We start from the raw sequence: 17,179 nt of genomic DNA, 5'->3' as shown, positions 1-17,179 counted from the left end.
TTCCTTGTTCTTCCGCCTTGCAGTGACGGACTTGCGAGGAGCAGTGGGAGCAAACTCATCACTAGAGCGATCATGCCTTTGGCGTCTCCGACCACCCCGAGAAGCACCACCTGTGAGAAGCAAAGGCGGGTAGCAAAGGAAAGGTAATGCTCATAAGTCATGTAAGATACAGTAATATACTCGAGAAACATGCAAACAAGTCGGTACACATCTAGACATGATAGATTGAAGCAAACTGCAGCGGCGATGAAGCTCCATGCCGGATAATCCGGGGTCCCCTGGGGGCGGATAATCCGGCCGGGCCGGATAATCCGGCCGGCTCGAGGGGCGGAAAATCCGGCCCTTCGAGATGTGCAGTTTTCCAATCAAAAACATGTCTAAAACTAGATCGGCCTCATAGCATGCAAGAGGAGTACACTACACAAGATTTGGAACAACTAGACACCAATTCCACCAAGAAAATAGCACATATAAAACACAACATCTAGGGTTAGAGATTGTGAATCATACCCACATCCATTGTGGAAACCGCTTGGAGGGAAAGGTAGCTAGGGAGGAGATCCACCCGATCCACCCAAGAACTCCGAGAGGGGGCGGACGGAGCGGCTCCGGCGAGGAGGAGGAACTCCGGCGGCTTGAGGAGGAAGAAGGGGGGCGCGTGGGGGAACTGATTGGGGAGCCAACCGTTCACCCCGCGGCCTCCCTTAGTCCTCCCGCAAAACGCCCAGGCCGGATAATCCGGCCCAAAGTGAGGGCGGATAATCCGGCCCGGCCGGATAATCCGGGGTGCCAGGGGGCGGATTATCCGGTGTTCTGGAAAATTCCAGAATACCGTAAATCCAGCTTATCTTTAGTTGGATATTTGCGAACCCATATGTGATGCAATATACTTATCACGTCATATATGAGATGCATATTTACCAATAAGATGGGGCAACCTAGATCATCCGACCGAGAAACCTCAAACTCCAAGTTTTTACCAAACATGACAAATGAGCAAGATGGAAGTGGTTTGTTGGAGAGGTAGGCTTAGGTTTAGAGAGTTCAAACTGTTAATGGTACATGATCACTTAAGTTTGCAAGATATGAGCAAATAAAGCCAAACTTGAGTGATTTCCCATAAGAACATGGAGTTGTCAAATAAGAGGCAATAAGATCCAAATAACTCCAACTCTTCACAAAGAAGAGTGTGGTGGCCTAGGCCACCATATATGAGTGTTATGGCATGGCACCGCGAAGATGTATCTTGGGCCCAAAACCACTACTCATCATTGAAGCTCACATATCATTATATGATATAAAGAGAATGATTTCTTTTAATGTTGGCATTATGGGGGGAGGGATAGCTCAATAGTTTAAACCGCACTCCCCCTATTTCCATGCCCACATCTAAACCAAATAAAGTTTTGAGACAAAGGTGTGTTTGCAAGATGGTCAAGCTATACTCCTTGAATCAATGATATTTAGCTCATTCCTCAAATAAGAGAACCTTGCTTCATCAAGAGGCTTCGTGAATATATCGGCAAGTTGATCTTTGGTAGGAACATAGATGAGCTCAATATCACCACGGGCAACATGATCCCTAATGAAATGATTCCGGATCTCAATATGCTTCGTTCTTGAATGTTGTACCGGATTATAGGCAATCTTGATGGCACTTTCATTGTCACATAATAGAGGCACTTTGTCACAAATGACACCGTATTCCTTTAAAGTTTGCCTCATCCATAACAATTGAGTGCATCCACTTGCGGCGGCAACATATTCGGCTTCGGCGGTGGAGAGAGATATACAATTTTGCTTCTTAGAAGACCAACACACCAAGGACCTACCAAGGAATTGGCAAGCCCCGGAAGTTGATTTCCTATCATCCTTGTCACCCGCCCAATCCGCATCGGTATAACCATTGAGAATAAAACTTGAGCCCTTGGGGTACCAAATACCATATCTTGGGGTATCAACCAAATATCGAAAGATTCTTTTGAGAGCCATCATGTGGCTCTCCTTAGGAGAAGCTTGATACCTTGCACACACACCAACACTCAACACTATGTCCGGTCTAGATGCACAAAGGTAAAGCAAGGATCCAATCATGGAGCGGTATACCTTTTGATCCACCTCTTTACCATTGGGATCAAGTGCAAGATGACATTTGGTGACCATAGGAGTGGCCACACCCTTCAACTCGGTCATCTTGAACCTCTTGAGCATGTCTTGGAGATATTTTGCTTGATTGATGAAGGTTCCCTCTCTCAATTGCTTGATCTCAAAACCAAGGAAGAACTTCATCTCTCCCATCATAGACATCTCAAACCTATCGGTCATAAGCTTTGAAAATTCATCATTAAAAGCTTTGTTAGTAGAGCCAAAGATGATATCATCAACATATAATTGGCAAACGAACAGCTCCCCATTAACCCTCTTAGTAAAAAGAGTGGGATCGATTAGCCCAACATCAAACCCACGGTCTACCAACAATTCTTTAAGGTGCTCGTACCAAGCTCTAGGAGCTTGTTTGAGACCATAAAGTGCTTTATCAAGCTTGTAGACATGGTTAGGAAAGTTGAGATCCTCAAACCCCGGGGGTTGCTTAACATAAACCTCTTCATGCAAAGGACCATTAAGAAATGCACTTTTAACATCCATTTGTTGTAACTTAAAGTTATGATGCGATGCATAAGCAAGAAGGATACGGATGGACTCAAGACGAGCCACGGGAGCATAGGTCTCTCCAAAGTCAATCCCTTCAACTTGAGAGAAACCTTGAGCCACCAATCTTGCCTTGTTCCTCACAATATTCCCAAACTCATCTTGCTTGTTCTTGAATATCCACTTAGTGCCTATAACATTGCGGCACTCCTTTGGCTTCTCTACTAAGGTCCACACTTTGTTGCGCTTGAAGTTGTTGAGTTCCTCATGCATGGCATCCACCCAATCCGAATCTTCAAGGGCTTCAAATACTTTCTTGGGTTCCACAACGGAGATATAAGCATGATGATTGCTAAAGTTAGCCAATTGCCTTCTTGTAGAGACCTTTGCTCGAACATCACCAAGGACCTTGTCATGAGTGTGTCCACGAATTTCAAGGATCCTATCTCTTCTTGCTAGACGACGGGCCTCGATCTCCTCCTTGGTCTTTCTAGGCCTTGGAGGTGTCACTTGATCAACTTGATCATTTGGGTCCCCGTCTTGACCTTGAATTTGAGCTTCCTCAATTTCTTGAGAATGCTCAACCTCATGTGCTTGATCTTGGACAATGTTTGGTGAAGTGCAAATATCAAATGGTTGATCTTGAATGCTTGGTTGATCTTGTCCTTGATCTTGTACATGAGAGGGAGGGTTTTCTTCTTGTTCTTGGGTTGGTGCATCATTAGCTTCACTTGATGGGGTTTGTTGATGTTGAGAGGATGAGGGCTCCACCGTGGTAGAGCATAGTCCTTCCCGAGACGCCACACCGTGTCCCTCAATGGGGCGGAAAAATCCCACACCCATTCTTACTATGGCATCTTGAGGTATTTCATCACCTGCACATACATCAACTTGCCCCACTTGGGAGCCATCATTTTCTTCGAACTTCACACTACAAGATTCAATGATAATCCCGGAGGATACATCAAAGACTCTATAAGTGTGAGATTCGGCACCGTAACCAACAAATATACCCTCCAAAGCTTTAGGAGCAAATTTAGACAAACGAACTCCTTTGATTTGGTAGAAACACTTACAACCGAACACCTTGAAGTATGAGATGTTAGGCTTGTTGCCGGTGAGTATTTCATATGGAGTCTTGTTCAATCCCTTGCGGAGATAGAGCCGGTTAGAAGAATGGCAAGCGGTGGAGATGGCTTCGGCCCAAAAGTTATAGCGGGATTTATACTCCGCCATCATAGACCTTGCCATATCCATAAGAGTCCGGTTCTTCCTCTCCGCAACACCATTTTGTTGAGGGGTGTAAGCAGCGGAATATTGATGACGAATCCCCTCATCACTAAGAAAATCATTGAGTGTGTAGTTCTTGAACTCGGAGCCGTTGTCACTTCTTATTGCCTTAATGAGGAGGTTGTGTTGGCGTTGCACCTCGGTGGCAAAGTCAATGAATATTTGTTGAGTCTCATCTTTCGTCTTGAGAAAGTAGACCCAAGTGTATCTTGAGTAATCATCAACAATCACCAAGCAATGTTTCTTCGCACCAAGACTTGCATGAGTAACGGGACCAAAGAGATCCACATGAAGGAGCTCCAAGATCCTCTTGGAAGAGATGATAGTCTTGCTTGGATGCGGAGAGTCATGCATTTTGCCTTCAACACAAGCCCTACAAACACGATCTTTGGCAAAAGAAACACTTTCCATTAGTCCCACAATATGGTTCCCCTTGTGAAGACTTTGCAAAGTTCTCATGTTGACATGGGCTAGGCGGCGATGCCACAACCAACCCACATCCGCCTTTCCGAATAGGCACATCGCACTTGAAGTGGTGGTCCCCGAAAAGTCCACCACATACAAGTTATGTTCGCGATACCCAACGAAAGCGACTTTTAGAGTCTTGCTCCACAAGAGGACCACAATATCATTATCAATAAAGACGGCGAAACCCATCTTGCCAAGGGCGGAAACGGAAAGTAAATTGTAACCAAGGGTTTTGACAAGCATGACATCCACAAGTGTTATGTTGTGTGCAACCACAACCTTGCCAAAACCCAATACCTCGGATGTAGAATTATCGCCAAAGGAGACGGTGATATTGTTTATGTTGGGCCTCAACTCCTTGACGAGGTTCTTGCCGCCGGTCATATGACTTGTACATCCACTATCAAGTACCCATTTTGAACCTCCGGCGGCATAGTCCTACATGAGATCAATTCTTGGATTTAGGTACCCATTTCACAATGGGTCCTCTTTTGTTAGCAACAAGGGTCTTTGGGACCCAAATAGACCAAGCAACATAACCATCATATGGGCCAACATATTTAGCATAAACATCACCATAATAATCTTTAAATAAAACATAGTGAGGGTTAGCATTTCCCGCATTATCATCATTAGTGGTGTTGCCCTTAGGGGCTTCACCATTGGTGATATCTTTCTTCTTCTCTTGTGCGGGCTTGGCCTTTTGCTTGTTTGACTTCTTCGCCTTGGCATTGTAACCAAGGCCCTCCTTCCCATTGTTTGATCTTTGCTTACTCAAAAGATCATCCAAAGAAAGTTTACTTTGGGGAGAGGAGGCCTTAGCAAGTTCATCCTTCAACCTAGCATTTTCCTCAACAATATTTGCATGATCACAAGAAGGAGTAGAGGAACTAGGCACATCATATGAAGCAAGCCTAATTTGAAGTTGCTCATTTGACTTGGATAGGAGAGAGTATTCACTCTTCAAAGCTTTGTGAGCTTTGTCTAGTTCATCTAGATCCTTCACAAGTTTCTCATGATCAACACCAAATTGGGCCTTTTCCTTTTTAAGCAATTTAGTCTTAGCCCTAGCATGATCTCTAGCTTTAGTGAGCTTGTTAATTTCATCTTGAGGCTCTTCAAGATTTTCTAGCCTCTCCTCAAGAGAGGCTATAGTTTCTTGACTTTCCTCAAGGGCATTTTTAAGAGCATGGATTTCAAGAGAGTCTTCTCTCTCTATTTGACCCTTTTTCTCAAGCATATCAGTTTGTTGAGCTAAACGAGACATGAGATTTGAAACATGCTTTTTGTTGATACCTTGTAGGTTAAGCAAGAATTCATCAAATTCTAGCAATTCTTGTTTTACTTTTAGACTAGCATCATCAACCCCTAGATCACTTGATATGTTAGGCATAGAGGGGCTAGGAGATGATACCTCGGAGGATTTAGCCATGAGGCAACTTTCTTCCTCCACATGAATGACTTCATTGGGGGATTCACTTGGTGATGAAGAGTTAGTGGAGAGGGAGGCAAGAGCGACCAATCCATTAGAGGTTGCATCTTCTTCATCATCAACATCATCATCTCCGGAGGTATACTCTTCTTGAGTTGATAGCACAATAGATGTGTCCAAGGAGGACCTTGCCATGAAGCAATGTGCATTCTTGTTATGGGGATTCTCATTGGGAGAGTCAAAGAGAGATGAAGAGGGAATGTTGGTGGTGACGATGGCGGCCAATTCCTTTGAGCTTTCTTCACTTTCCTCACTACAAGAACTTCCAACTTCATCGGAAGAATATTCTTCCCTAGTCACTAGCATAACTTTTGGATGCCTCTTGCCCTTCTTGGTCTTGTTGTTGTAGAATTTCTTGTTGGGGGCTTTTGAATATTTGCCCTTTGATTCTTTGCTCTTGTCCTTGGGGATGAGCCTTCCATTATGAAGCTCTCTATTCTCATAGGGGCATTCGGCAATGAAGTGGCGCTTGTCATCACAATTGTAGCAAGATCTTGTTTTTGGACCAAAGCTAGTGAACCCACTCTTGTGGTTTCTCTTGATGTTGTCTTCCTTGGCCTTGGAGGGATCAACCCAAAAAGACTTAGCATGAAAGGCCATGTGATCATGGTAGTGGCATTGCAAATCTTCCGGATAGGACATACTCCAAGATGCCCTATATTGCTCTTGAGGGTGCACTTCATCTAAGGGGTTGACCACCAAGGCAAGATTGTTCCCTTTTGACATACCAATGGCACGATTGAGAGAATCATGAGAGTTTTGCTCGAGCACCTTGAGGGCTTGCATCTCGTGCACGGCATCTTGAGACGAGAGAGAGGAATAGCATTCTCTCCCAACAAGGGTCTTGACATCAATGGGTACATATGGCATCATGCATTCAATGTACTTCTCCTTGATCCAAGAGTCATTGATGTGGGTGGCACCAATAAGACGGAAGTCATCGGCAACAATGAGGAGTCTTGAATACATGTCTTGATGATCTTCATCCGGTAGCCTCATGAATCCTTCGGCTTTATTCTTAAGAGCATTATACTTGTTCCTTCTCGTGCTCTCACTTCCAATGCAACTAGCGGCCAACCCATCCCAAGCTTCCTTGGCGGTGGTGTAGTTCCGAACACGAGGCAAATCCTTTGTCCCCACACTAGTTTGAATCATGTGCAAGGCGGTGTTGTTGAGTTGACTATCAACCGCTTCTCTTCTAGTCAACTTGTCGGGGTTGTAAGGTTTGAAGCCTTCTTGGATGATTCTCCAAAGTTCATTGGAGGCACTGCAAACATGAGAACGAAACTCAAATCGCCAAGTGTTGTAATTTTCAATGGAAAACTTAGGTGGGTCGCCCCGAATGTTCAAATGAGGATGGGGAACCGGTATATCGGGAGATTGAAAAGGTGGAGCTACTCGATTGTAGCTCTCACCTCCACTAGTATCCCTAGGAGATGCAATGGGAGATTTGTTAGTGTTTAAGTTATCACCTTCCACGGGTTTGGTAGAAGGGGGTGGTGCCGAAGCACCTCCCTCTTCTGACACACCCGCGTCCTTTACCTCTAGACTAGGAGCCTTGGGAAGGGCCGGAGCCAAAAGCTTGGCAATCATCTTTTTCATGCTTTCCATTTGGGCTTCCATTTTGGCTTCCATGAAGGACTTCAACGAATTGAATTCTTCCATGGAGACCGTATTGGCGGCCCCTTCCGAGGGCTCCTCGTCCGGCATACTCTTAGGCGGTTAAGCCCGAAATAAGAGCCGAGGCTCTGATACCAATTGAAAGGATCGTATGCCGCACCTAGAGGGGGGGGGGGTGAATAGGTGCTAACCAATTTTTAGTTCTTTTTCAATTTCTCTAGATATGCAACTAAGTGAATTCACCTATATGACAAGGTTATCAACTAAGCAAGATATAGCTACGCAATATATAGGAGATAGAGTGGGATAGAGGTAACCGAGAGTGTAGCACGCGTTGACACGGAGATGATTCCCGTAGTTCCCTTCCTTTGCAAGAAGGTACTCTACGTTTGGAGGAGTGTGGTTGCTACGCAAGCCAAACCAACAGCCACGAAGGCTTCACTCAGATCTCCTGTGAGCAACGCCACGAAGGCCTAGCCCACTTCCACTAAGGGATTTCCTCGAGGCGGAAACCGGGCCTTTACAAGGTTCTTGGGGCACACATCCACAACTGAATTGGAGGCTCCCAAATCTGTAACAATACAACAATCAACAACAACACATCATCAACAAATCAACTAGGGAACCAAATAGGAACACTAGCATGAGATCCCTCGAACAAGTGAGGGGGAAATGAAGAACGCTTCGGTGAGGATGTAGATCGGTGGCTTCTCCTTCGAATCCCCAAAGATCAAGAGCTTTGGTTGGGGGAGGAAGGAGATCTTGCAAATCTTGACTTTCTTGAGGTGGCTCTAATGGAGGTGGCTTGGCAGAATTCTTGTGTAATGATTGAGCAAGCAACCAAGGTAGAAGAAGGGGGGTATTTATACCCCCTCCCAAAATAGAGCCGTTGCTGCTTCCGGGGGGCCGGATAATCCGGTCCAAGTAGGGGCCGGATAATCCGCCCCCACCGGATAATCCGGCCCTAGGTACAAAACCGTGACATTGTCCGGCCAAATATCCGGCCCTATGCCAGAGCCACATTTCTTCCAGTCCTTAGCCAAAATTGGGGGGGCCGGATATTTCCAAAATATCCGGCCCGGATATTCCGGCCCTGGTACAATACCGGGACAATATCCGGGCAAATGTCCGGCCCCCATACTGAGCTGTTTTTCCTCGACGACTTAGCCAAAATCAGGGGGCCGGATATTTCAACAATATCCGGCCCGGATTATCCGGCCTGGCCAAACTTTTCCTGTTGCCTTTTGACAGATCGACCAAATCCAACACACGCAAATATGAAACTATGTAATCCCTGTACCACTTAATTAAACATTAGTGTATCACATATATTGACATCAAACATACAAAATCATAATGTGAGAGATGTTCTTTCAGAAGTCCTTCGGAGCACCGAGAGGTTGGCGACTCAACACAACCTATGGATTCAACGCCAAGAGTTCAAGGAGCAACTATCACTCTTCGAGACTCGCATCGATGAACAATATGAAGAAGTGGCTCACAACTTCTCCACGGTGAACCAAGATTTGGCTCTCCTCCGTGAAGCTACGGACAACTTGAATGGCCAAATGGCGGCCAATGATGCGAACATGGAGCGACGCATGGACAACCTCGAGCGCGCCATCACCAACTTGGGTCGTCATCGCCGACACCGCTCTACTTCATCATCATCAAGCTCGTCACAAGATTACTATTCTCATGGCCACCGTTCGTCCTCAAGCTCCTCCTCAAGGCATGAAGACCATACTCGTCCTCATCGACCACATGCTCGCCAAGAAGACTCTCGCTCTAACTCTAGGAGAGGTGAATTCCATCGCCATGCTCATCCTCATGAACGACCTCCACAAGAACAAGCTCCTCACCAAGATCGTCATCAAGCGGCTCGCCATGCCCACCATGGGTATGACGACCATCCCCAAGACAACATCCACCACAACATGGCGCCACATGGTGATGCTCCCGCCCAAGGTCGTCAAGAGCAACCAAGGCGTGATCTCCGGAATCATCCTCGCCATGACCAAAGGGGCCGAGGGCAACCACAACATGATCAAGATGAGAGGGCCATAATTGGGCAACGCCAACAACCTCGCCAAGACCCGCAACAACATCCTCACCATGAGCCAAGTGAAGCTAGTGTTCACCTCCAACGCCAACCCAATGCTATGGTTGGTCGTGGAAGACCTCCTCCACCACCTCAAGTCGCAAGAGATGAAGGCATCCGTCCTCGCCGCCGCAACATGGAAGATGAAGAGAATATGTATGGAAAGCTCAAGTTCAATATGCCCAAGTTCAAGGGTGAAGACGATGCCGAGGCCTACCTCTCATGGGCACTCAAGGTTGACAAGATCTTCCGCATCCATAACTACTCCGGTGCCAAGAAAGTAGCCATGGCCTCCCTCGAGTTTGAAGATTATGCCAACACTTGGTGGGAACAAGTTGTCACTCTTAGGGAAGAAAAGGGTGATCCTCCAATTGATACTTGGGAAGACATGAAAGAGGAGATGCAAGCCCGCTTTGTCCCTACACACTACAAGACCGATCTCTTCAACAAGCTACAAAAGTTGAAGCAAGGCACCAAGACCGTTGAGGAATTCTTCAAGGAGATGGAGTTAACCATGATGAGAGCAAACATCCAAGAGTCCGAGAACCAAACCATCGCTAGGTTCTTCAATGGCCTCAACTACCCCATCAAGAAGATTTTGGAGTTCCAACCATACTCCAATATGGTTGAGTTGGTTCACCAAGCTTCCAAGGCCGAGCGTCAAGTGAATGAGGACATCAAGTACTCCAAGTCCAAGCAATACTTCGCCTCCAAGCTTGCTACATCAACTCCTACAACAAGTGTCAAGCCATCCGCATCCTCTACACCTTCCAAGCAACCTTCCATACAAAGTCGCATGAAGCAAACGGTATCCTCCACCGCCTCCTCTAAGGCCTCTACGGGACCCTCCAATGTCACTTGCTTCAAGTGTGGTACTCAAGGCCACAAATCCTTTGAGTGCAAGAACACCAAGGTCGTGATCACTATGGAGAATGGTGATATAGAGACGCTAAGTGAAGGTGAATATGAAGCTCTAGTGCAAGCCGCGGTTGCTAATGAGGAAGACTATGATGAAGAAAGTGGAGAAGACCCTCTCTTATGCACACATGATCCAAGCCCTTCTCTTGTGGTCACTCGAGTGCTCACCACTCAACCCCAAGCTATGGAAGACCAAAGATGCAACATCTTCCAAACGCGTGCCGGCATTGGTGGCAAGTCTATCAAGGTCATCATCGATGGTGGGAGTTGCCACAACTTGGCAAGCACCGAGCTATGTGAGAAGCTCAACCTCACGCTTCGCAAGCATCCTCATCCCTACCATGTCCAATGGTTGAGTGACAAGGGCAATGTCAAGATTCAACACACCGTCACCGTCAACTTCAAGATAGGACCCTATGAAGACACCGTCGAGTGTGACGTGGTGCCTATGACCGTGTGCCACATGTTGCTTGGCCGCCCATGGCAATTTGACAAGAAGGCCATACATGATGGTTTCTCCAATGCGTACACCTTCAAGGTCAAGGACAAGAAGTTCGAGCTTCGCCCAATGACTCCTAGCCAAATCATCGCCGACAATGCGAAGGCTTTAGCGAGGGCACAACACCACATCCACCATAGTGAGTTGAGAGGAGAGGGAGCGACCCACCAAAAAGAGAGTGAGCGCCACCACCCACATATGAGTGAGAGAAAGAGTGTCCTCCTAACCACCAAAAGCGAGTGGAGAGAAGTGAAAGACAACCCATCCACCACCATACACTACGTGCTCATTTGCAAGGGCCTCTCGGCGGAGACTAATGACTTAACCAACATTCCTTCGTCTTTGTTGTCTCTTTTGAAGGAGTTCCAAGACGTCTTCCCCGACGAGCTACCACATGGACTACCACCGCTTCGGGCATCGAGCATCGCATCGACCTCATACCCGGCGCTCCACTACCAAACCGCGCCGCCTACCGCACCAACCCCGAGGACACCAAGGAGATCCAACGCCAAATTCAAGACCTCCTCGCTAAAGGGTATGTCCGAGAAAGCCTTAGCCCTTGTGCCGTTCCCGTCATTCTTGTGCCTAAACCGGATGAGACGCAACGGATGTGTATGGATTGCCGCCCTATCAATGCCATTACCGTCCGTTATCGACATCCCATTCCGCGTTTAGATGATATGTTGGATGAATTGAGTGGTGCCACGATTTTCTCTAAGATTGATTTGCGTAGTGGCTACCACCAAATCCGCATGGCAATTGGTGATGAATGGAAGACGGCATTCAAGACCAAACTTGGTCTCTATGAATGGCTCGTCATGCCTTTTGGTCTTTCAAATGCTCCTTCCACTTTCATGCGTCTTATGAATCACATCTTGCGACCTCTTATTGGAAAGAGCGTGGTTGTCTACTTTGATGATATTCTCATCTATAGCAAAAATCTCGAGGACCATGTTCAACATGTGAGAGAAGTCTTATGCATTTTGCGCCACGAGAAGCTCTTTGCCAACCTTCCAAAATGCCATTTCGCTCAAAACAAATTGGTTTTTCTTGGTTTTGTGGTTTCCGCCAACGGGATAGAAGTTGATTCTTCCAAAGTTGAGGCCATCCACAATTGGCCCACTCCCACAAATGTTGGCCAAGTGAGAAGTTTCCATGGTCTTGCCGGATTTTACCGCCGTTTTGTGAAAGATTTCAGCACCATTGCTTGCCCTTTAAACGAACTTACCAAAAAGAATGTTCCGTTCGTTTGGGGCAAAGCACAACAAAAAGCTTTTGATGAATTGAAAAAGAGACTCACCGAGGCACCATTACTTGCTCTTCCCGACTTTTCCAAAACATTTGAAATCGAATGCGATGCGAGTGGCCTTGGAATCGGTGGTGTTCTCATGCAAAATGGAAAACCCGTGGCATACTATAGCGAGAAGTTGGATGGCGCACGCCTCAACTATCCTATATATGACAAGGAGCTTTATGCTTTAGTTCGTGTTCTTGAAGTTTGGCAACACTATCTTTGGCCAAAAGAGTTTGTCATCCACTCGGATCATGAGTCCTTGAAGTATTTGAAAAGTCAACACAATTTGAACAAGCGACATGCTAAGTGGGTTGAGTTCATAGAGTCCTTCCCTTATGTAATCAAATACAAAAAGGGCAAGGAAAATGTGGTTGCGGATGCACTTTCCCGCAAAATTACTCTCCTACTCACCCGCTTGGAGTTTCACATTTTGGGTCTTGAAGAGATCAAAGAGCTCTACCCTTCCGATGTTTTCTTTGGACCAATCTTTGAAAAGTGTTCCATTGACCGAGGTTTTGATGATTTCTACTTGCATGATGGCTACTTGTTTAAAGCTAACAAAGTTTGCATACCCGAGTCTTCTCTTCGTAAGTTGCTTTTGCAAGAGTCACATGGAGGTGGCCTCATGGGTCATTTTGGACGCGACAAGACTCTTTCGATGCTATCCACACACTACTATTGGCCACGCATGAAGCGAGACGTGGAGCGCCTTTGCAACCGTTGCACCACTTGTTTACAAGCTAAGTCAACATCCAACCCCCATGGTCTTTATATGCCTTTACCCATTCCATATGCACCTTGGTCGGATATAAGCATGGACTTTGTACTTGGCTTACCACGCACAAAACATGGTCATGACTCAATATTTGTGGTAGTGGATAGTTTCTCAAAAATGGCACATTTCATTCCATGTCATAAGAGCGATGATGCTTCACACATTGCTTCGTTGTTTTTCAGGGAAGTGGTTCGCCTACATGGGATACCGGCAAGCATTGTGTCGGATCGAGACGTCAAGTTCATGAGTTATCTTTGGAAGTCGCTCATGGCCAAGTTTGGAGTCAAGCTTTTGTTCTCATCATCCTCGCACCCTCAAACCGATGGACAAACCGAAGTGGTCAATCGAAGTCTCTCCACACTCCTCCGCACACTTGTGAAGAAAAACTTGAAGTCATGGGAAGATTGCATCCCCCACGCGGAGTTCGCCTACAATCGAGCAAAACACTCCACAACATTACGGAGTCCCTTCATGGTCGTCTATGGATTCGAACCTCCAACGGCACTCGACATCCTTCCACTCCCTCTTCACGAACGGACCAACATGGACTTCGACGAGCGCACCACCGCCATGAAGAAACTACATGAAGAAACAAGAGCAACCATACAAGACCATGTTCTTCGCCAAGCTAACCGCCTCAACGCCAAGAAGAAAGAACGAGTGTTTGAAGAAGGAGACCTAGTTTGGGTTCACCTAAGGAAAGAAAGGTTCCCTCAAGAACGCAACTCCAAGCTCAAGCCAAGAGGAGATGGGCCTTTCAAGGTACTCAAGCGCATCAACAACAACGCCTACGTCATCGACATACCAACATCCAAGTACTTGGTGAGCAATACTTTCAACATCTCGGACCTCTCCCCACATCATGGAGATGAGGAGGAACAAGAGTCGAGGACGACTCTCTCCCAAGGGGGGGGAGATGATGTAGCCCCGCTCACCAACGACTCTACATCAAGGCCAACAAGTCCCCCAAGTGGACCAATGACAAGGGCTCGAGTTAAAGCTCTACACGACAAGGTGAACTCGCTCCTCACTTCCCTCGACCTAGACACCCCATTGGATGGAATGCTACCTCATGCCGAAACCCTTTGTGTCATTAGGTACGTGGAGCATCAAGATCACGGAGAGGACGTTACGCCATGGTCAAGGGAAGGAGAGGAGCAGCTGAGCAAGAAGATGTACACGGAGCTGGACCCGAAGTCGCCCGAAGAGCGCAAGGAAGAGAAGACGGACGGCGGTCAGGCCCGGTCTCGACCGGGCTCTGACCGGGCCACCCGGCTCAGAATCCGGTCGACCAGCCGCCTGACCGGGCCGCCCGGATCACAACCGGGCTACCAACCGGTGCCATCCGGACAACATCCCGGGGCCTCGGGACCTCGTCCGGTCGGCGCCCGGTCACAGGTCCGGTCCGGACCGGACCGCCCGGTCACAGACCCGGTCTGACCGGATTCCTGACCGGCCGCCCGGTCACAGACCCGGTCTGACCGGATCCCTGACCGGCCTGCACGACTTAAGTTATAATTTCGGCCCAAACTTACCTTTTCGGCCTGTGTCGCCTTGTAAGACTATATAAGCACCTCAAGCACCCCTTTAGCTCTTTAGACTTGTTGAGAACTCAAACCTAACTTTGAGCTTAGTCTCCCTTGGGTATCATCCCTCTGTAATCAAGGCACCTTGGTTGTTGACTTTGAATTTGTGGAGTGAGATTCTAGTACTTGTTACTCTCTCTCCCTCCCCAAGTTCATCCTCTCCAATCCCAATCTCTCTCCGGGAATTCTGCCTCGTGCCTCTTCCACGGAGATTCTATTGGCGTGGTCCATCGAGCCACGGAGGTAAGCATCGGGTGTATCAGGTTGGTGTGCGTGCGTGAGTCTCGGAGTTCATCGTGTTCTTCGTCCCCCTCGCGTTTTCCCATCTCTCCCGCTTGGTTTCGAAGTCAATCCGCAAGATCGGGCCACACACGGGGTCTCAGACCTCATCAACCGGACCACCGACCGGGCACACGTCTTCGACATCGACTAACACCACCGCCGACCACCACCACCACCATCATCTCCACCATCGCAGGTATAACTTGCAGTAACCCTTGTAGCCCTCTTCTTTTTGCGATCTATCCCACGAGCGAAGCTTTTCGAGTGTTGCGAAACATCGCACGAGGTCCCGACCGTGAGGGTGTGCGTTGTGTGAGTAAAGCTCATAAGTGGAGCTCGTGAGTGGCCAGCAAAAGAGTAAGAGCATAGTGTGCTAGTGAAAAAAAAAGCAAAGTGCAAAGTGCCACCGATACAAAAAGAGTGAAAAGCTTTTAAGCAAGCAAGAGAGATAGAGAAGAGAGACCTCGTGCGAATCTTGGTGTTTCTACTCTATGCAACCTAGCTTCGACCTCTTCTTGCGTTAGTGTGACATTGAGCACCCTTGTTTTGGGTTTTTCCTTTTTCCGCTCGTTCCTTGGTTGCACTAACCCCGTTCATCCCGTGCGTGAGTTCCACATATTTCCGTGTTTATAGTGATCTCCACTTTGACACTTGATTTTTGGACTTTACCCACTCTTAACAACATACTCGATTTTGGATTTCGTCTTTTGGCTTTCCACCATCCACTCCTAACACCATATTTGCTAGCTTTTGCGTGTGCCTTTGTGTGTGTCCCGATACAATTGGTCTTACTTTCGGCTTGGTTGATTGCCTCAATACTATCTTACCACGGTAAGAGTGAGAGGTAGTCTCCTTCCACTAACATCCACAACATAGTTCTTGTCTTGTGATCATGGATAGGCACGGAGACCAAGCAAAGGAGGATGAGGTCCTACACCCCTCCGAGAGGTTGGCCACCCAACACAACCTATGGGTGCAACGCCAAGAGTTCAAGGACCAACTCAATTTGTTCGAGACACGCATCGACCAACAATATGAAGAAGTGGCTCACAACTTCGGCCAAGTGAACCAAGATATGAATCTTCTTCGTGAAGCTACGGACAACTTGCATGACCAAGTGACGGCCAATGATGCAAACATGGAGCGGCGCATGGATAGCCTCGAGCGCGCCATCAACAACTTGGGACGCCGACATCGACATCGCTCTACTTCCTCATCGTCATCGACCTCCTCACATGATGACTACTCCCATGATCACCATTCGTCCTAAAGCTCCGACTCAAGGCATGGAGATCATCATCGCTCTCGTCGACCGCACGTTCGTCATGATAATTCTCGCTCCAACTCAAGGCGCGGAGAGTTCCATCGCCATGCTCGTCCTCATGAACGTCCGCAACAAGAACAAGCTCTTCACCAAGATCGTCATCAAGCGGCTCGCCATGCCCACCATGGGCATGACGGCCAACCCCAAGACAACGTCCTCCACAACATGGACCCGGCACCTCACCGTCAAGCCCATGTGGATGCTCAAGACCAAGGTCATCAAGATCCACCAAGGCGTGACCTCCGGAACCATCCTCGCCATGACCAAAGGGGCCGAGGACAACCTCAACAAGATCAAGATGAGAGAGCCAACATTGGACAACGTCAACAACCTCGTCAAGATCCGCAACAACATCCTCAACATGAGCCAAGTGAAGCTAGTGTTCACCTCCAACGCCAACCCAATGCTATGGTTGGTCGTGGAAGACCTCCTCTACCACCTCAAGTCGCAAGAGATGAAGGCATCCGTCCTCGCCGAAGGAACATGGAAGATGAAGAGAATATGTATGGAAAGCTCAAGTTCAACATGCCCAAGTTCAAGGGTGAAGACGATGCCGAGGCCTACCTCTCATGGGCACTCAAGGTTGACAAGATCTTCCGCATACACAACTACTCCGGTGCCAAGAAAGTAGCCATGGCCTCCCTCGAGTTTGAAGATTATGCCAACACTTGGTGGGACCAAGTTGTCACTCTTAGGGAAGAAAAGGGTGATCCTCCAATTGATACTTGGGAAGACATGAAGGAGGAAATGCAAGCTCGCTTTGTCCCTACACACTACAAGACCGATCTCTTCAACAAGCTACAAAAGTTGAAGCAAGGCACCAAGACCGTTGAGGAATTCTTCAAGGAGATGGAGTTAACCATGATGCGAGCAAACATCCA

Source organism: Lolium perenne, chromosome 5, assembly GCF_019359855.2.
Source record: "Lolium perenne isolate Kyuss_39 chromosome 5, Kyuss_2.0, whole genome shotgun sequence".
Classification (NCBI taxonomy): domain Eukaryota; kingdom Viridiplantae; phylum Streptophyta; class Magnoliopsida; order Poales; family Poaceae; genus Lolium; species Lolium perenne.
This window is presented reverse-complemented; position numbering follows the sequence as displayed.